The sequence below is a fragment of the Cydia strobilella genome, chromosome 13, assembly GCF_947568885.1.
Source record: "Cydia strobilella chromosome 13, ilCydStro3.1, whole genome shotgun sequence".
NCBI lineage: Eukaryota > Metazoa > Arthropoda > Insecta > Lepidoptera > Tortricidae > Cydia > Cydia strobilella.
The window spans coordinates 10,965,987-10,988,059 of NC_086053.1; the positions used below are offsets into that span (position 1 = coordinate 10,965,987).

A 22,073-nucleotide genomic window follows, 5' to 3' on the forward strand; every position below is an offset into this window, starting at 1 on the left:
AGGGGTCCAAACCTTACTAGTATTAATTAAATTCACAACTGAAGTCTGCAATACCTAGTTAATTTATATTACCTATAGAATATAAGTGTCTTGATTGAAATATTATCCAATTAATTTTGACTAGTATCATTACAAGAGTCATACATCAAATTAGATGAGTTATGAATTTGACCTTTGCAATTACATATCAAAATGTTACATTCCACATGCCGTGTTATCTATACCTTATGAAAGTTATGAAGTACGGGAGTTGTATTTAAAAACAACTATCGTTCCTTGTTGATTTTGCACAACAGTGTTTTTTTTTCTTAAAACCATTTTGTAATTCTTCAATAGTTAAATAAAATAAGTTAAAACAATGCAGTCGATAATTTATATGTAAAGTTTAAAATAGCAGTGGTTTATAATTTGTTTCATGCTCTGATACTTTATTTAAGACAACGATATGGTACCTACCTATACCTACCTTGATTGCAGCGCGGAAGATGGTCGCGGGCATAATCCTAGCCGATACACTGAAAACATAACAGATAGGTATGTACTGGTTATTTAATGAGACTACATATGTTTTTCCACATTGTTAGGAAACATTAAAATAAAACTGATCGCATTTAGGCAATCTTTAAAAAACCGGACAAGAGCGAGTCGGACACGCCCACCGAGGGTTCTGTACAAACTGTATTTTTTTTATTTTTTACAAACTTATATTTCTCAGATTTTTTCCTGTAGGTACTTGTAGTGTAAGACGATATTACATATTTATATTACTTATATCGAGAGAGTCGAAATATACGTTTTTTCGGCATAAGTGGCCGTATCTTTTTTTACGTTAACTTAGAAGTTAGATTTTTTCACAGCTTCAATTTACCTTAGTAAATGGTTTTAATTTCAATTCAATTCGATACCTCCACGCGTTCCCGAGATAAAGGGTCTTGACAGAGACGGACGGACGGCCGGACGGACAACAAAGTGGTCCTATAAGGGTTAAATAACCTACGGAACCCTAAAAATGTAATACAATAAGATAAACAGGTTGTGTGTTGTGTGGATTTCGTTGTTTTTTTTTAAACCTTTAACCGTCGTGGTCTAACATATAAATGTTGCTGCGACATTGCCAGAGTTCAAAATTGCATGTGCCATTTTTGACATGTCTATACTGGCCGTTAAAAAGTTAAGCATGTTAATTTTTCTGACAGTTGGTTACGGCTTGATTAGTTACTAAACAAACTGTCTTGACTTGTCCGCTATTTTGGTAATTGTGTCATACATTGTGAAAAGGTCTTTTTTTGAGCTATGATTTAAACAATGCTCGGTCAAAAATCTGAAAAATGAAGTTATTTTGCACTTCAGCCGCTAGCGACGAAGAGCGTCATTAAAGAGACGTATTACCAGCTCGATGTACTTAACGTAGCGGCATCGGATAAATAACGTGCTGAGCTAATCTAATTACTTAGCGCAATGTCTTATTTGTAAGTTTGGTCGTGCAATTAAACTTGCTCGCCGTGTAAACAGGATGGCGTTTCAAGTGATTGGCGAGCTCAACGCTCGGGCGGACGAGTATAATATCGACCTCCAGTTGCGCATACACGTTACAAGTGTCGAGATCGCTATACACTGGATCTCTCAACAACTTGACTCGCCCAAGCGCGCGTTAGCAAGAAAATAAGCCAGTGATGCGCCCGGTTCAATTTGTTCTTCTCTACGGGTTCTTTGTGCTAGGTATTATCGTTGTTTGTTTGCAATGCCTGTGTTATTTATTATTATATTATTTTGTGTTCGGACGATTGAAATAACAACCTACTGTAAATTGTAATTGTATATCTTACTGCTCTCAACCAAAATGATTGCCTAATTAATATTATGCAGGTTGGCGTCCTAAAAACTTTCAGTCTTACTTTCGTGTTTTGATATAATAATATCACGAATACAAAAACTTGTTTAAACTTCATTTAATTTTAACAAAATACAGAAACTTTCGCCAAAACATTTGTTTTAGCTAGAAATATCTTATAAATTAGTGTATAACTTAATTTAATTTTAACAAAATACAGAAACTTTTGCCAAAAACATTTGTTTTAGCTAGAAATATCTTATAAATTAGCGTAAATAGCATTCGATATAAACATGAATCCATCATCTAGATCTAGCTTATCTAGACTTCACTTATACTAATCCAATTCAGGTATTCATTCCCTTATCTAATATAAACGGACACTTTCCTTATCTAATATAAACGGACACTTTGCAAATAAAAAGGAACAATTCCAGCAATGCTTGCGAGCGTTCAGGCAAAGAGTTCTGAGTTGCCATGTCAACATTTAAAAAAACTAGACATTCTGCATAAAGGACTCGGGCCAATTCGAACAATGATCTAGATATCAACTAGATATCCACTAGATATGAAACAGAAACGATAACGAGATATTTAAGAATGTCATGTCAAATTTGACATTTCCGCGATTCCGAATGTCCTCTTGAACGATCTCTTTAAGATTTGCTTAAGATATATTACTTTTCTCGAATCGAACTGTAAAAGATAACTAGTTGAGAACTAAACTATAACGTATCTATTAGATCTCGTATAGTTCTCGTATCTAGTAATTATCACGTTGTTTTGACCGGGTTCTTTCTTGCCGTGTCGTCCTCCTTAATGTTAGCGATCATCATTTAAATACGTACTTTATCTACGGCTGCTATAAACCAACCGCTCACAAACTACTCATCCTAAACCACTCCCTTAGGTTTTTGAGCCTAGATGTTTTTCGTTTGCCTTTTTATTCGGCGTCCATGTACCTATTTTAGCAGCTTACAATTGCCCTGTCTCGTTGTTTGGCAACATCTTCCAATTTAGACTATTAGGGCTGTAGGAAATATACGAGTAAGTACTTAACTGATGCCATGAAACTTCTCAGGTTTCTTAAATTGAATGTATTGATTAAAAATGTAGGTGTATGATGGTTTTAAGGTATTTTCATAAATTGGGCTTATTTAAGCAATCGTGTACCTACTTACTTTATTAAACTAAATATCAATTCACGAGAATCTCACTTTTAAAATGTCTACTACTTTAATTTAAGTACCTAATTAATACATACATACATACATATTTATTTTGTACATTTATATTTACCTTTAATATTTATATTTAATTTCAAACCCCACAATCTGTAGTTCTTTAGTATTTTCATAGATCTGGCAACGCCTGCGACGTCACCAATTAATTCGATTACTACGCTTCAGCGGTCAAAACATGACGAGATAATGACCAAAAATCGATATTCCACTCATTAATCTATTAGGTTGTTTTCCAGTAAACTTGTTTGGAGACTGTGATGTTGGTGGTTATTTAAAGTTTTTGAACGTGGCAGTCGCAGCTTGCTGTCACATTTGACGACTATAATGCTATCACATGATTGACTGATTATTTATCGCTTACCACATTTACTATAGAGTTAGTTGCCCCACTTAAGTAGGTATTCAAGTCGCCATACTAGCTGTAGGTATATAAAAGTTGATACTTATGTCAGGGCACCTGTACAGTTGACAACGTCAACGATATATTTTCATTTTTCGCCGTATTACAAAGGAGTAAGATGCAAAAGTGTAAAAGCATATCTGGCATCGATTGATTTGACTGATAAAATTGCCTAAGAATAGTTATACCCTTTCCAATTGGATATAATTGATATAAATAGATACACTTACAGTGATAAGATAACACAGGTTATTTTCTAATTTGTGAACCGTCACGATAATTACTAAAATATTGGCGGCTAAGGGTTCCTAAAATAAATAAAAAATCGTTAATAGATCAATCAAGTTTTGTAGACATAGGGAAATATTAGGCCTGAATTACACTTGTAAGTTTTACTTACGTAAGTAGGGATAAAGCTATTTGCTAGAATGAGATAACGATATTCATATCTCATTTTGTAGTATAGCTGTGTCCCTACTTACGTAAGTAAAACTTACAAGTGTAATTCAGGCCTTATGACATTAAAACTACTTTTATCAATTGCAAACAAGAGCAGTCGGGTAGGGTAATCAAATAGGGTAATCAAACTGGTAGACGTGATCCTATTGAATGTATCGGTACTTCAAGTTTATTTATAATTATCTGCAAATTAAAAAAGAAACTCACAATCGTGAGCCCATCAAAATAATAAATTGTATAACCGTTTTAAAATTATAGAGCTTTAATAGTAAGATAAGTAACTTATTATTTAGAGGCCCTGTGGTAGCACAATAAGAACAAAACCACAAAGTTATTAATGGCATTATTCACATTCCATTATTAGATTAACAGTGGGAGCCCTACTGGTCGGGGAATGCAAATGTATTGTGGAATCATAAGTTTAATAATGATGCAGACAAGACGTTTACTTCAACGATGTTCATGTTAGCGTACGGTGGTGTTTTATTTTATGTTATATATTGATGTTGCCGCAGTCGCATAAAAACGGGTTAAGTAATGTTTTTTTGTTCGACATTTGCTTAACATATGGTACCAAAGTACCTACTTAAAATAGGGAGGTCATTGAGAAACTTAACTTACAATATATAGGTACATTATTATGTAGGTAATACGATATTTGAAAGACAAATATTATACATAAGAAGCCAAGTCAGAACATGGACAGTCTGTCCGGAAAGAGAAGAATCGTGGAATATAACTATCCAGATATTTGGACATTGATGATTTTAATAGTTCCATTCCTTCAGTGAAGCGAACATTTGCGAATCTATTTTTTAACCCACTTTGATCCTAATTGTTTTGTTTTCACAAGTAAGTAACAGGTCTGCGATATGATATGGCCGAGTGCTTAAGTATTTACGTAACCTTTATTTTTACTGTAAGTATTATTAGCAGTTTATATTCTAGAAAAGCTTTGAGATTTACCTATGAAACTTTGAGTTGTATAAAATTGTTTTTTTTTTGTATAGCTTTTTAATTTATAAATCGTAATAGCATTGTGTGAAATTGCGCGCAAAGTTTGATATATTGTTTATTTAATTTCTAGTTGTGAGTACCTGTAATTGGCTTTGTATTGATACCTAAATAAGCATAATGTTTTTGTAGCTGTTGGTACTCCTTAAAAATTAAATAAAATGAAATAAAAATAAAATAAATATGAGGGAACCCATACATTCTATGACTTCTCTTTTCGCACAGACTATAAAAATATTAAAGGTCAAAGAGGAGAAGACCGTCAATCAGGTAAGACTGTCTAAAAACTCTTTCGTCGCTTCTAACTTGCGTTTGTACCATACTCCTCTTACAGAACGTGGAATAGAAGGAGCGAAGCTCTTCCTTTCTGACGGTGTCTGAATGAAGTACGTATTTAAATACGAGAGTTCTTGCCCTCCCTCCTCTCCTCTTACCTTTCCGACCAAAAAACATATATACCGGTCTTCTTATCGCTCTTTGTTGACTTTAATAACAAAAAAAACGGCAACACAATGTTTAAACTCGGCTTTAAATTCATTCATTTGAATTCATACTGTAAATATTATACCTATTTTTACCCAGTAATTTGTTCCATCAGAAAACCTTGGCCTTAGTTCACCGTAATTTAAATAAAAAACTCATATTCACTCTTATTGCCCTTTACACCGACCATAAACATTCGCGGTTATTAAATATTTTAAACACACACAGAATAACAGTAAAGCATATAGCTACTGCCACTTATACTGGCCAGGCTTGATATATGCCGGAGCACGATCAAAATATGATCCTTAATGTACCCGTCAATGCTTCCACCACATACGGTGATGTCATGACTTAAACCAATAAACGTAAAATATCACGTGAGCTTAAGAAGCATGCGTGTCCACTTTCGTGATACAGAAAAATATCACGCAACCGATATTATAAAGAAAACATATCATATATAAAATAATAAGACAAACTAATAATTTATTTATATAAAACGTACATTTTAAATACTTAACAAAAAATATGAAGCAAACCTTTAAAGCAACTAGAACAAGTCATCTGATGACCGCCACTGATATATATATCGGTTATGTTGTAGCATTATCTGATAGACTACAATGACGACGCAGTGGTTTAAATCGAAAAATACGCATACTACAGTTGACAGTAATCATGGTCCAACAATAATATAAAATGGAGCTTACGTTCAACGCATTTCGATATCAGAGACACGATCAATTCGTTTCATTTGTCAAGTGACTCAGCATTGTCGTTGACGTGACGTTTACAAAATGCAAATTTTTGAAAAACCGAACAATACAAATCTCGATCGGTCCGTCTTGATTCGTCGACGGTATCGAGCTCTTGTCTCGCCAAGCAATTGAATTCAGTCGATCACTAATCGATGTCTTGTCCGTGATAGGCGCGGTCGGGGGCCGCGGCAGCAGGGTGCCGACTTACCACACAATCCATCGTTAACTTCTTTCTTTCATTAACACCATTACTTACGATATCAACTTTATGTACTGATATTATAAAGTCCATAATTCTATATTTACTCATTAGTATTGTACCTTTTTGTATTTAATCTTCTACCGCATTTTCGTCAGTATCTTCAAGTGCACAGTCATGAATCAGAACCATATAGCTTATATCGAGGATTAAAATTCCTCTGTATATTGCAAAGAGATAGTTCGTTTTAGAATTGATATTTTGTATTAACCTCATTACCTATCTTAATACAGGATTTGCCCTTTCGCGCCGACTAATCACAAATGAGCATGTAAAGTCGGTAAATTATGTTGCATTCAGTTCATATGGGTGGTGTTTTTTACTTATTAAATGCTTTTTCATAATTAACCCCCCTTGAGCTTTATTACTTCTGTATGAGTTGTGCGCAGTTCTGCTTGAATGGTCCATTGGTACTCTTATGTGTCAGTTAGTTGTTCTTGTGTCTATCAAATGTAATGCTTTTGTAGAAAGGACAGGTTGTGTTAATTAATGAACTTTATGTATGTAACTATTAATAAGTATAGTAATTGCAATTTCCAGTACCTACAACAACCAGTTTTGCTCACAGCCTTTCTGTAGTTCTGGGTATACATTGTTCAAAGTTTAGTGTCATGTTATGCCTGTGATTGTTTCTCATCGGTAAGGCACAGTACTTCAAAGCCATCCATTTCCCCCGCTGCCATATATAAAGTGTCGAAGGTCCAGCTGATGACGACCGCAAGAGTTAAGAGCAACCGTGCTCGTGGTAACCCCCCGCCGCCTCTCGCCGGGTGCCGCTCGGCCCGCCGAACTAAATCAAATAATGACTAATCGATTCTCTCTTATATTGCACAGTAGGTACACGTCAAACTTTATTCCCTTTAATTTTTCTTTTTTCTCTTGTTTGCATAAATCCAGATTCGTTATAGACAATGCCGTGATTGATTCGTTGTAACTTTAATAGTTCCTGGGCGCTTGATTGATGTTTATTAGTTCGGTAGTCGGAGTTTTGGGAATCATTAGACGAGTGCAGTGTCTTATGAAGAATGATTATGGCACGGCTTGAGGTACTCAACTTAATTCGAATTTGACTGTCTGTAATTTATGATCCGTGGTCTGCGCGCTGTATGGTCGCAGGCGGATATCTATTAATTTAGTGTTAATTGAATAAAGTTCTAATATATCATCGTATTCATCGTAGTCTATTAGCGACATACTCGATGGTTACGAGGTCTCTTATTTATATCGTTCCTAAGGTACCACGGCCTTATCGGTGATCAAATGTGAAACTTCTAACTGGAACTTAAACGACACGGAAATAAATTTGAACAATCATTTCGTAGGCCATTTATTCTAAATAGCTAATTTCTGGGCCTTCCTCTACACCTACACAAGTAAATACTAGTTTACACTCAAACTTAAATTGGAAAACACTTTCGAACAATGTTTTGTTTCGATGCCAATTGAAGTAATGAAAATAACAATTCACTCCTTTTCTTGGGCAGTCTTGTGAAAAGGTCTCTTGCAATAATTCAATCGTAAAGCAAGATTTTTTGTTAATGATCATCTAAAAGAAGTAAAATATATCACGTTATTATAATATTATTCCTATACCTATTCTTAGAAGCCAAAATTACCACCTTTGAGGCAAAAAGGTAACAAATACTTAACTGGCCTAGTATCATTCTAAACACACCCTAATTTTAACTGTCGATATACAATATACTAAGTTAACGCCGTATTAGTATCGTCAGCCGGAATAGAAATTCAAACATTTAATAGCAAATAAAATGTTTAATATTCATTGAGCTACACGATTGGTCTGTTATGGCTTCATTTTAGGGCCAGTTTTACTGCGTCCGAGTACCACAACAGTTGATTGTAATGTAGATTATTGGTGTGAAGTGTCTATTAAATCTCCGGCCTCACGATTTGCTGTGCTAGAAATTTTGATATGAATAAGCTTTTGTAGATATAAAATTCGGTATGGTATGATAGAGGGCGCCTTTACAATCCTGTCATTTCATTGTAGTGTTAGGGTTGGTTCCATGGTAAAGTTGTTCAGTTTGAGCTACATTACAATTACGTACATGCACGAATATTGCTTAAAAAAACCATTGTATTATTGAAAGTATTAAATTTCCTTGATAAAAGGAATGACGAACTTAACGTTATATTATACCTAATTGCTGCATTAACGAATGTCACTCATTTTGTCAAGGAAGTTATCAGTGACAGCATCCGCGCCAATGCAGCAATGCCACAGCAGTATTGTTGCACCTGTAATGTTTATGCGACAATATAATGTTAGCCGAGCGTCTCGACTGCCCGCTCATTAGGTTCTGGACAGAAATAGTCATTGGTAGGTCTAAGTAGATATAGCTAGGTTACATAATATTAAGAGGCTAAAATGTTACTAACAGAATATGGATCGCTTTTGGTCAGATTTTTTTTAAATATATAATTATTATGGAAAATTATACATGAATGTTATAGCGTATTTTAACTAATTGCATCATATTTTCCGCCACAAACACAAAAATAGTAAAAATCTCGATTAGTTTAGTGAAATGAATCTTTACAGCCTGTATTAAATTTTAAGAATGCATGCAATGTACGTCAAATTGATCGCAACGCAGTTAGATTAACAAGGCCCTTGGGTAAGAATGTGTTCGAATAAATTTGTTACCGAGATTCAATACAGCTGAAGATGTTACTAGAAGTTATTGTAATTTTGACTGTATGCTCAATGATTTTGAGTTAAAAATTGATTGTGATATTAAATGGGTTTAGGTTCTATGGAATGGTGATCATAATGCGAATCAGCATGTTCACAGCGAGTCTGTACGGGAGTCGGGCGAGGTGACAAATAGTCACGCCGTTCTGGAAAGGTCGGGGCGAGTGTCATGTCGATGTTTTTATTTGTTTAAGTCGATGACTTACTATTGTTTAGTGGTGGCTATTATCGATACAGTAAGTACGATGCTGAATGAAACCTTTGAAATTTGTGAATGTACTAACATTAAATGCATTTTCGAAGTAATAAATTACCAAAACAATAGAATATACTATACTTTTAGCAGAAGTCTCTTATTAGGTTTATTAACCGAGATGACATATTTAATGGATTAATAATTAAATTAAATAGATCTTACTTTGCAAAAGTCGATACGAGTAATGACTACAAAAATTTTACTTAATATAAAACGAAGAAACGTAAAATAAAACGCTTCGCCAAATAAAGTCGTGTTTAGTTCAACTTTGAAATACATAGATATAATTATATTTCGATAATGTTAAAAAGAGGTTAACGGAAATCAAATTAATAATTGAATTATCTATAAAAATGTAACATAGTACGACGTACGACGGATAACATTGTAGGTATAATACGTAGCAACCTTGTTGTCGATTGTCGACAAAAATTCCAAGAACGGCACAGTAGTTTCGCATCCCTCATCTTAAAGATTCATATCTCTTAAATGTATGCATTCAGCAGCACATAATTCAGGATTACAAATTGTTTGTTTTAGGCGGAGACACCAAATGTATTGGCGCGATCCCGACTTAAAAAAGTGGCGATAAATATATAAAAATCTGATTTGGCGTTGCAAATGGAAGTTCGCGTTTTTTAAAAGCATAACGTTTTTCTTATTTGTCTGTCAAGGAACGAGGAATATTAATTTGTTTGTAGATACAGTCATCAACGGGTTCAGTTTTATTAACTTATGCGTAATTAGCATTCTCTGTAAGTGTAAACGAATAATTAAGCGGAAACATTTGTTTATTTATTCATTCAGCTTTAGATATACATACTTATATTTTTTGTTCATATTCAACCTCATGATTCACCAAATTATGATATTCTATAAAGTGCTAATAATGGACATAAATAATTTTATCGCCATATAAATTTCATCGATAACCGTTTTGAGGTTATCGTGTCCATTTCGATTGAGGAAGAAATATACATCTATATTTATAATCATTGACAGTTCATAGCAAATGATTATCATTTATGTGCAAATTCACTATTCTTTGGTTGTCATCAGGCTTTATGTTTCCTTTTTAACCTGTTTTGGCGTTGTTTTATAATTTATGACAGCATTTGCGGCCATAATGATAAAAAGTAAAAATATTTTAATGGCAACCTTGTAATCCGTGCATTGAATTGATTTTGGAGGAAAAACTACATCATTAATATTGTTGAGTGGGGTTTTTTCTTCTGTATTGAAAAGATTAGCAATATCTTAACTTTTTGCTTCATTTACGAAGCCTTCTGGTTTTTAAAAATAAGTAACAGTTCAATCCGCAAAAAATCTTTATTTTTGGAAACTTACTTGGTTATCATACTACTACTATGTGACCTTTTCATATTGTCCTATTTAAAGTGAATATTTATTTTGTCCTTCGAAAATACATATTGCACGATTGGAAAGGCACAAACAGCATTTGAAAACAACTTATTGGTCGCAGCGACGGTCAGAGTTGAGCGTTTGACCCTCGGTGACCCGGCAAATGGCTATTCGTATTTCGTACCGGTCGCGCTTATGTGACTCAGACCGGGACAGCGTTTTGGTTATAATAATTGAGAGCGTGTAATTAACGAATAATAATGGTGAAGGAGTATGAAATAAAACTATGTAAACAGATTATATTACGTACATAAATATAATTAATTATAAAATAGCGTACCTATAATGAGTTTTAGATCATAATAATATTGATGAGTAACATTTGCGGTAACCGAAGACAATATTGTTAAGGAGCATGTTTAGGGATATTGATAAGTATTTGAACTATTATTGCGATATCAATCATCATCTTAAAAAAAAATAGGCATTGACCTGAGATTGACATGATCATGATAGAATTACTTGATAGAAATACTTGCTGTACCGGAATAAAATACCGGCTTGAATACCTATGTCCTTTACGAATCACAATGGGCAGGATAAGGATATTTTGAAATACTTCCGCCTCGCTTCAATTCGCTGTATTCTCTTTGAATAGGGGGCTATAGACTATTTCTTAAATATCTAACTTCCCTAAATATCCATGAGTCGACTAACACAAAGGTTTATATTATTATTAGGTAATCGATTAACGCAATTGATGACCCCGACCTTTATAAACACCGATATTTTTCACTGCATTTCCATGGCTAGTGAAAAGTGAACTGACACATAAAATGTTAAACTTTTTTATTTATTTAATATTTTATCAAAATAACTAAACACCTCACGCAAATTAAAATGGTAATACATTCAACCTTTCCATTAAACCATTCATAACTATAATTATCGCGCTACTCCATACAAAATCAGCTTCAAATTGTTTGAAACAAAAAATATGTCCTATACGGAGGACTGAACACAAACACGATATATTCAAATGAGACCAGTAATGAGTGGCTGCGGTATGATTTCGGGTAAAATATGTGCATTATTTAGGTGCAGCCGACTGCCGCAGGCGCACCGCTAAATTAAAAACACGTCAAATGTTAAATTGGACCGAGACATCTATTAAGGGGGTAAAGGTGGGGCTACGTTGGAGCAATGCTTAATAATCTTGAGTAGAGTTATCTTGCCATATTATAACAAATAAACGCATGCTTAAATAAATTAATTAACAAGCAGAAATGTCTGCGAACTATGCTATTAAGCTTAGAATAAATTTAAAAATGGAAAAATTACTGCCTTGGGTGAGACTTGAACTCACGGCCTCTGGATTGATACTCCAGCGCTCTGCCAACTGAGCCACCAAGACCTCATCCATAGTCAGCAAATCGTCCCACTATAAGGGTCTAGGGGACCCCAGCGACAGTAATTTTTCCACTTTTAAATTTATTCTAAGCTTAAGATTTCTATTCTATTCTATTCTTCCATTTCTTTAGTGCTAATTCCAGTAGTTAATAACAAAACATTTTAGATTAACACCCGATTTAATCTTACCTGAACTTAATACCTAATGTGATATAATGCTTACATACAACATGATTCTGGTGGTTTTATAATATCCAGATCTCCCCAAAGGATCTTCACAACGACCACTCATATGCTGCCCGAGGCAGCGATTCCCCGCGATCTTGACCACATCGTTGATTCACCTGGTTAGAGCTATTTCCGCGTATTCGGAAGGTACGCGGTCGACATTCATACATTGTTTTTTTTTTAGTACATAAAAAATAGTTTTTTTTTTTAATTTAATGTTAAAAGCAACATGATTAATTCATTTGTGCAAAGCAGACCAAACTAAAGTCTTCACCATAACCACAGCCTAACATCCAACTAGAGGTATCAAGAAACAAGAGCTGGAAGGCTTTTACTTAATTCAGAAGCACAGCGGGTGTTCCCCAAACCATCGGGCCGAGACCGTGAAATATGAATCGGGCAGTCCTGTGATCGCTGATCACCTTAGGCCATGTCCTGCGTGTCTCGAATTCTTTCCACTTGTAATTCTAAATGTGGATCGTTTTAAAGGGATAAGACTATTGTTTTGTTTGTTGATTGCACTAGTGTCATTAAGGTCATTAGTGATTTGACTAGGTATGCTTATTTTTGATATCCGTTCTTATCTGTTTCGAATTCATTTGTATTTGATATCCTTTTACTTTTTTTCCAATCAGTGAATTAACTAAATCTTGTTGAATCACCAAGGAAGCAATCTGGTTCATGATCAATATGATCATAAGTATTTTTAAATACAAATCGATTATTGGGTTGTGTGAAGTCCCTCCCAAAACTTACGTCCTGTCCTCATAATTTAATTTCATAACTCACTAAACGCAGTAAATTGCCCGGAATATCCGTGACGATGCCTTTCTGTCGGCATCTCAACAAAATGTAATTTACGCCAAGAACACATTTATCACCGCAGCAAGTGACGTTTAGAAGTAGCAAAACAAATTGTCAGTCCTTTTTCGGTCCAAAAGCTTATTTAAAATTTATAACTCCCCAGAAAAGTTAATTAAGTTTTAATAGAATTCGAACCGGGAGTGGTTTTGGTAGCCAAAAATAGGCGGAGTTGTTATAAAATATAATTATTTTTTGGAGTTAATGATTCAGTTTTTTTACACGGTCTTTTGGCTTCTGAATGGGAAATGTAAACAATTAGTTGGTTTTGTCTAAATGAGATTTGACTTCTGAGTTTATGTTATATTTTTTGTGAATTGAGCTGGATTTGAAGAAGTTCGTACCTGTTTAAGAAATTTTAGTACAGAAAAATACTCGGAAAGAACATGACAGCGTAGAATTACCACTTAACGACATGTCATTCGTTGTGAGACATTTTGTCATAATTAAAGTTAATAGAGTTTTGAAATTTAGCATTATTTACGAGTATGTCTGGAAAATTAAGTTTCTAGCACATATAATGCGTTGCAAAACAAACAATCGGGCAAAATGGACTGGACTGCTAACAAGGGCCACGACGCACGTAATGTTTACGACTGTTTACAATTTCTCATAAAACAGCACGTCTAAAACTTTATTTATTATAATTAAAGACTTAACATGTAAAAACTAACCATAAAATTGTTCTAAAAACTTTGAAACTCAAGCAATCCAAACTTACTTACGAGATCGTTTGTTAATTGCTGTCTCCTAAATGTCATACAAAATAACTTGTTTACTCAGTTTTATGCAGGAACCAACACGACAATGCTCCGTAAATCGTCACGGAATTCCTGACGAGTCAACTCGCGTGTAGTTTATGACTCCATTGAAACTTGTGCCCGATCGTTTTCACTATACACATGTTTCCTATATCATATTCTTCGTTATATGGCTTGTACACGAAACGCAGCTACGACATTTTGTTTAAAGCAAATGTCTCGAATTTTTGTGATTGATCAAGAGCTAGTGAATCAGAATGCACCATTTAATTGTGATACTAACTGATCATGGTCATTTGAATTTAAATTAGTTTCTCAAATTCTAACATTAAATCGGCCCATTACAAACCGCAAACTCTTTAAGTGTGTAAGTTTAACCCCTTTATGGGGGTCGCAAAACCTCAAACATAAAGATTTAGGCACCATTGCTGCATTTCTAACGCGCGAGTCAAGTATTGTCAAAAATATTTATGGTAACCGAAACGATGTGGTGAATCGAATCGATTTAATTCCATTCTGTCCTTTGTGCTCGACCAGTTTTACGATTGATTTTGCGTCGGCGAATATTATTGTGCGAGTGGGTGACTCTTAATAGCGTCGCTTTTTAATTGTTACGTATAAATCATTATTCCTCGTTAAGATGCTGGTGATTTACTTACTGCTTTGACACGCGTGCATATCTTTTTAAATCAGGGAATGTCAGTGCGTTCGCGTTAAAACTCTCTTTGTCATTCCATGGCGGCTTTATGCGTGTTTTAATGAGATGTTCGGATTGAAAAATATTTGATCTCTCGTCTCGAGAACATTAAACTTTATCGTTAGGTTTTGAAATCATCTTAAAATAAATTAGTGTCCGGAACCGACCTTGTAAATGTCACTACATCATTAAACTCATCAGGTTTTAGCGGATAGTTTAACAAATCTTTGTTTCTTTTATTAACTAGTATAACATTATCGGGCTAGTCATTAATAACTATATTAAGCATAAATAACAGAACGGTTTCGGCGTTCATTAAGCGTCATATCAGACAGGTCGTTTTTCATACGCATTGTTTGTCAGAGTCGATGAGAGAGCAAAAAACTTGTAAACTAGTGTTTGCTTCTCAATTTACAACTGACGGATTGGAACAAAGAAATTAATTGGTGTTAGAATTGAAGAAAAGTAATGAATGGAAATGTGTAGAGTAGTATACGTAACAGAGATAATACAGGCACTGAATATTTACCTATGTGGCGTTCTCTCATAGTACTTAGATTCAGGCAATCTCTTCTCATCTCCATTATATGAGATAAATAATTTTGCAGTTTGCAAGACATGTTTATGCTTTATCCGGAGTTACATAATAGATGATAAATTCGCCATTCGTTTTATGTATTACAAAAACATTGTCAGTTATGGCTCACGCCTAAGTAGTGATCATGATCGTAGAGTAAAGTGACCTAAGCCATTCCTATTTATAATACATCTCTGTCTCATCGCATGCTCTATCCTAAACCCGAGGGTAGTCAATTTCATCCATCAACGCTTGCTCGAGGCTATGTTCGTCTCCATCGTGACTTCTGCGATTGCCCATACCTTCCTATATTTATACTTGTTTACTTTTAATTAGCTGACATAGACCATCAGTTAATGTTGCCATAGAGAGTATAAACAAATGAATAGCGCACTGTTCACCGGATAGCGTGGGAATGATATATTGGGTTTGAAGTATCGATTGGTTTCGCATAGTGGGCTTTGATTGTGGAGTAATTGCTAGTAGATTTGTGAGGTTTAAGACAAATTAGCGGTGTCGGTGTATCGTTAAAGTGCCATTTAATTTAGGCTTTGCGAAATTATATCTAATTGTTTGCATAACATTGATATTGTATTGTATTTAGAGAAAATAGCATGGTGGCATCAAGATACTACGGTTATTTTGTCAATTTCGGTATGTTCTTCTAAAAAGTCCTTTATAAAGGCATGGAAAAAGTATATTGAGTCCATAATTATGACGAATAAGTGTGATAAACTGAAATAGATGTCATATATTAAAGAAAAAGTGACGAACCCGTCCAGTGGTGAAGGCCGGTTTCGAACCGGCATCATTAGCAATCCGGGCTAACGCCTTGACCAACTCTAAGGTGCTTGCACCTCCCATACGAATCCTTAGTAAGATGGCATACAGTCGAGAAATTGGGACCGGTTCCGCCGTGGCGTAAGTAATTATATACCGACGTTTCTTGTATGTATGTAATGTATAGAATCAATCAACAATAGAAGTCTAAAATGGCAACCATTTTAGACTTCTAAACTCACCTACTCAACTCCAATGAACCGTAACAATATATTACAAATGACTTCTCACGGCACAATTTATGCAATTTTTCATTGTCAACGCGCTCCAGATAACTGAAACTTTGAAATAGTGCATAATGACCGGAGGGCAAGTCTTTAATAGTTTCATTCTTAACCTACAACCTTCTATGTGCGTCTGTTCGTGCTGTGGCTATTATTTCTAAAGCCTTACTTCTAAAGAGCTTAAGTTCTTTAGCAATTTGAAGACTGTTGTTCTCTTCTTTAGAATGGTTTTAGATTTGAGCCTTCCAGTAGAACATCCCAGCGGGGAGCACACCCTTAATTGGGTACGCCATATATCTTTGGCAGTGTGATCCTATTTCATATTGGTCAGATGGCATATTACTATGAGTGCACCTGATGTTATTAATTAAGTTCCCTGTTTATGCTTCGGGTGTTTCGACTTGTTAATAGAGTATGTATGTTGAAAATTTTAAAATGGTGTCAAAATGTAGCCAGGATTAGTTCGCCTACCCAGGGCGTTAGATGAGATTAGTTAGTATTGGAGCTAGCATTCGCCCCCAATTGATGTACAGTTGACTTTAACAAATAAACCAAATTTTTGAAATATAGGTACTTCCATCCATATAATTAATTTCGATCGACGACTTTGTCAAAATAAGTTAGTATTTATTTTAACAAGGATTACAGGTGCAAATGCTTGCATACTAAATGCACAACCCATTACCGCATTATTGAAGCCATCAATATTTTCAATTGGCATCTACCAGTCTTTAATATTTATAGTTCAAGCTTAAATTGCTTACTGGATATTTATAATACCTACGCCCTACGCTTGATAAGTAAGGTTCCGCTTGTCCTTTTACTTAGCGTTTTGGATTTATGCCTTTAAAGTTGTCAAATCACAGATATTGTCATGATTGTAGTAGTAATAAAGAAACTACATACTTACCTACTAAAGTAGTACAATAACATTTTTGAAGTTGTTTCTTATAACACCCTAAATACCATTAGAGTTTTGAATGATTCACGGTTAGTTTCACTAGACTTATATTGACCGGGATATAGACCGTGATTACCTTTTGTATTATTTGTGAGCTCCCGATATTTACCCTAAATACCCTTAAAATATATAGCTCCACCATACTTTTCACTGTTGACCACAGGCCTATTGTTATATAAGTGGGCTTCTTTCTTCAATCTAAACCAATGCAGGTTAGCGACTTCATTGTAGGTACCATTAAATTTATTCGCAGATAATATGTGAGATATTTGAATATAAATATAATAATAATAAATCATTTATTTCGAATAACTTTTACAGACTCATAGCTTGTGTTAGTAAGTACTTATAACTATGTTAATGCTTACATCTATCACTATATATACAGAATAATTATTATCATACAATTAACATTACAATAAATACATAAAAACAATATTGAGATAAGTTTCTAGAAGTACATACACAATCAACGAGCACATGCATGAAAAAAGGCATGTGCTCGTTGTTTTCATTGATTTCAGCAAAGCTTTTGAAATGCTAGATTATGAAACGTTATATTACAAATTAGAGCAGAGCGGTATACAGGGCCCTCTAGTTAACTTGCTGAAAAGCTATCATAAAAATAGACATACACGAGTAAAAATAAACAATACATACAGTGACGAAATAAAAACCGAAAAAGGCACGGCGCAGGGATCCATAATTGGCCCAACGGAATACCTGCTATATGTTAATGATATGTGCAACATAATAACTGAGGGCTCTGTCTATCAGTTCGCGGACGACACATGCATTATCACAGCCGACCGTGACATAGCTGCCGCAGAACGCAAAATGCAATCCAACTTTAACACCCTCTGCAAATGGGCGCACGATGTCGGTTTAGTAATTAACGCCCAAAAGACCAAGATAATGCATATTCGTTCAGCTCACAATAAAACTACTCATAATATTACTGTATTTGCACACCAACATAGCTGCCTGCACCAGCATAATATCACAACGTGTAACTGTGAAAAAATTTAAGTGGTCACAGAGCACATGTACCTTGGGTTAATAATCGACCACAGATTCAACTGGGGACCACACATTAATTATGTGTGCGATAAGTTGAGAGCCATCCTAAGTAAAATGTCAACATTAAGATATAAGTTACCGTACAAAACCCTACGTATGTTGTACTTAGCCCTTGCTGACTCTGTGATCGGTTACGCTCTGAGTACTTATGGTAAAACCTATAAAACATATATAGAAAAAATATATAACTTACAAATAAGATTATTGAAGACACTTGTACCTAAGCATATCAAAAAGAAGTACGAAACAGACTATTCCCAACTTTTCAAATACTGTAATTTACTCCCAGTTCAAAATATGTGTAAACTAGCCATACTAACAGAAGAATACCATGTTACTAAACTAAAAGAACACAAAAGATGTACAAAACTAAGATGTCTACAGAACCAAAACAAATATTGTATACCCAAATATAACAACATATATGGCACTAGGCTGTACACATATATATTACCTAAAATATTGAATGATCTGCCAGAAGTTGTTTGTGCTAAATATTTAAATGGTAAACATATAAAAAATGTCGTTAAAATGCACTTATTAAAAACTAACGACACAAGCTATGTATACTAAGAATCATATTTATGATAAGATATAGGATATAATATTGTTTTTCTTTATGTTATTCTCGAACTCCCCATCGGCACACAAACCTCCATAAGGTTTTGCCTACGATGGGTCTTGTAATGATCTAAAAAACTGTAATTTGCTTCCTTATTCAATAAATTAAAAAAAAAAAAAAAAAAAAGTAGCTTATACATAAGAAGTACTTCTAGAAACATGCATGTCCTCACAGTGCCTCATATATGGGCAGTCAAACCTCTCGGCTATCAACCGCAGGATGGGGTTGGGGCTGGCCCGCACCCGGCGTACCAGGGATGTGCATCGTTTGCGCATAGTCGTATAAAAGCAATTTATGCGTGCTTCAGAAAACATCCCTGATGCGCTGCAGAAGCGGGGCAGCCCCACCAGGACCCGGAACGCGTTGTTATATTGGACCCGGAGAGCCCCATAGGCCCGCTGCGTGTAGTATGTCCATAAGCTGCACGTATAGAGCTGCAATATAAATGATATGTTTGGTTAAATTCGATTAAATTCGATATATTTGGTGTGAAACACTATACAAAAACTCATACATATAATAGGAAACATTGAACTCACGATCTTCTTCAATTCTTCCCGACCACCACCACCACCACCACCACCTGGTGACCACCTGTTTTAACACTTAAATCGTACCTCGCTACAATCACCATTTGTTCCTACCAGGCCACAGACAAAATCACCAATGAGATGGACGGATCAAGTCAAAGTTGCAGTGGATGAGTTGCAGCCAACAGACAAGAATGGTGGCGTTTTGTGAAGCTAAAATCGCTAAAACGATGACCGCGACCACTGTCAAGAGTGAAACGACAAATAAGAAGAAGTTAGGTAGGTTACTTCCTATCTTCTTGACTACTAATTTAACACAGGCTGCTGCTAAATATTGTCCAAGTTTTATTTGGGTTGTGAACCTCTCCAGCCTTATCTTTTCTTAGCTATCTTAAAATGACATAAGTGATAGATTTTTCCTATGCAAACACGACCATTTAAACATAGAAACGACTCGCTCCATTGGTTGTTCAACATTTTATCTCAGCCACATGCGCAAATTGCAATATTCATGGGTGTGGATCGGAATTCACATTATTCACGCTGTAACTTCTGTTATTTCTGCATTTAATAAATGGCTTGCGCAAACTGATTAGGCTATTTTAAATACGATAGTTGATAAGTATATGTATGTAGTTAAGTAACCAACAAATTGAGAATTAAGAACTTAACAACTAAAGATCACGACACGAATCGTGCCGTTCCTTCCTAACTTCATTTATTTTCCCGATAACTTTTTTATTCATAATTGCAGCGAGCGAGTATTATACCTATTTGCAGCGACTTGGCTTTTTCCTAGCATCCAAAAATTCGAGCGTGCCTGATCATCCAACACTCTCCTGTCACTACACATACGTCCAAGTAACTCACCTACTACATATTCATGAGCAAACGCCGTTATTTAACTTCATTTTTTGACCTGTGACTGACGCCTGACCCAACATCAGATTCAACTCTAACCCCATACATCCCTAATTAAAAATAATGTGCCCACTTCATTCACATCTCATGCTCTTTCAATCACAGACACGTGCGTGCATGGATACTTTTTATTAAGTTAGTAGGTGAAGGAGATGTTGGAAACTTGGAATACGATGGAGAAGGCATTAACAGCTTCAATTCAATTTCTGTTTAAAATTGTCCGTGGAAATGGAGATTTTTGCAATTTTCTTTCTTACTTTTCTAGCAGCAATTAGTGTTCCTTTGTTTAGATATACTAGCTCCACAATTAAATACGATCCTTACATATCTTTTTCTGGAGGGCGCCGGAATGACTTTATTTTACTGCACTGTATTTTGCACTTAGGTCCTGGGGTCATGAAATTTTATGTAGTTTTTTTTAAATATGTTGAAGACATTTTTTCAGTGTTATACTTTGACTCGCCGAGAAATTAAAAATTTGACACTAATTACCTAGGTACACTTTACGGTACGCTTTAGGTTTTTTACTTAGAAAACGCTAAGTTCACAGTATGCAGATTACATAAGTAAGTCTGAATAAGTAAATACACTAAACCACTATGAATAATTAAATAAGTATAACTACGACAACTTAGATATGAGCGTATGATTAAATTGAGCTAATATAATAAATATGTAATAGGTACAATAATATGATCCACTAAAATAACAATTATAATTATATAAACCGCATGCATACAAAAATGCACACCTCCAAGCCTTAGGTTTACCGACATCACCGACACAAATATATCAGTGAATGTATTCAAATTGATGATTGATTCAAACATGGCGCAGTACCGATAGGAATAGAGATACATAACATTAGTGTCGTTCAGTTCGGCAGATGTTAACCTCACGAACTATCTGTGTCGACAGATGGTAGGTGTGTGCTACATGGAATGATTAGGGCTCGGAGAAATAGGAAATTTTGTGTGTGTGAAAATTTGTGTCAGGGTTCGTTCTTGAAAGCACAATCTGACCTTAGTCTCTTAGATTGAGTGAGTTTTCTTATAGGAAATCATGAAACCCGAAGATGATTCAGTACTGCTGGTTTAGTAGTGTGGGCCTTAAAGGTAATTTTGCTATGTTACACATAAAATAGTAATTAAAAAAAAAAGTAAAAGGGGTAACTCTGTTCTTTATATAGCGAAGATGTCTTATATGTTTGCCAAATAAGAACATTCGCCAAAACATTTAACAAAAAATGTCAACAATTTAGAATCACATAAATTTCCAAAATGTAATCAATTCCAAAGAACATCAGTTATTATTATTATTATTATCCTGAATAAATGTTAAATTTACAATTAGAACATCAGTAATTTAGCCTGTACAAAGTAAGTTTTTTTTTTCTATATCTGGTGGAAATTGGAATGGATATTTACTGTGATATATAGCCGAATTAATTGCTATTATTCATTCATATAAGCAATAATGTATTCCAAAATCACCTGAGCCCAGGGGTTCCACTCTTCCTTTTAATATTTTGATTCTCATATTATTCTAGCTATTCTCAAGCCTCTTCATGAGAATG

The 22,073-nt window shown here is 34.8% G+C and overlaps 1 non-coding gene across 1 annotated transcript; it reads right to left on the reverse strand.

Annotated features, from left to right (window-relative positions):
- Positions 1-12,126: 12,126 nt before the first annotated feature.
- On the reverse strand, positions 12,127-12,199 carry Trnad-auc (transfer RNA aspartic acid (anticodon AUC)). The gene has a single exon. It is a non-coding gene; the product is annotated as a tRNA-Asp (tRNA).
- Between the last annotated feature and the right edge of the window lie 9,874 nt (positions 12,200-22,073).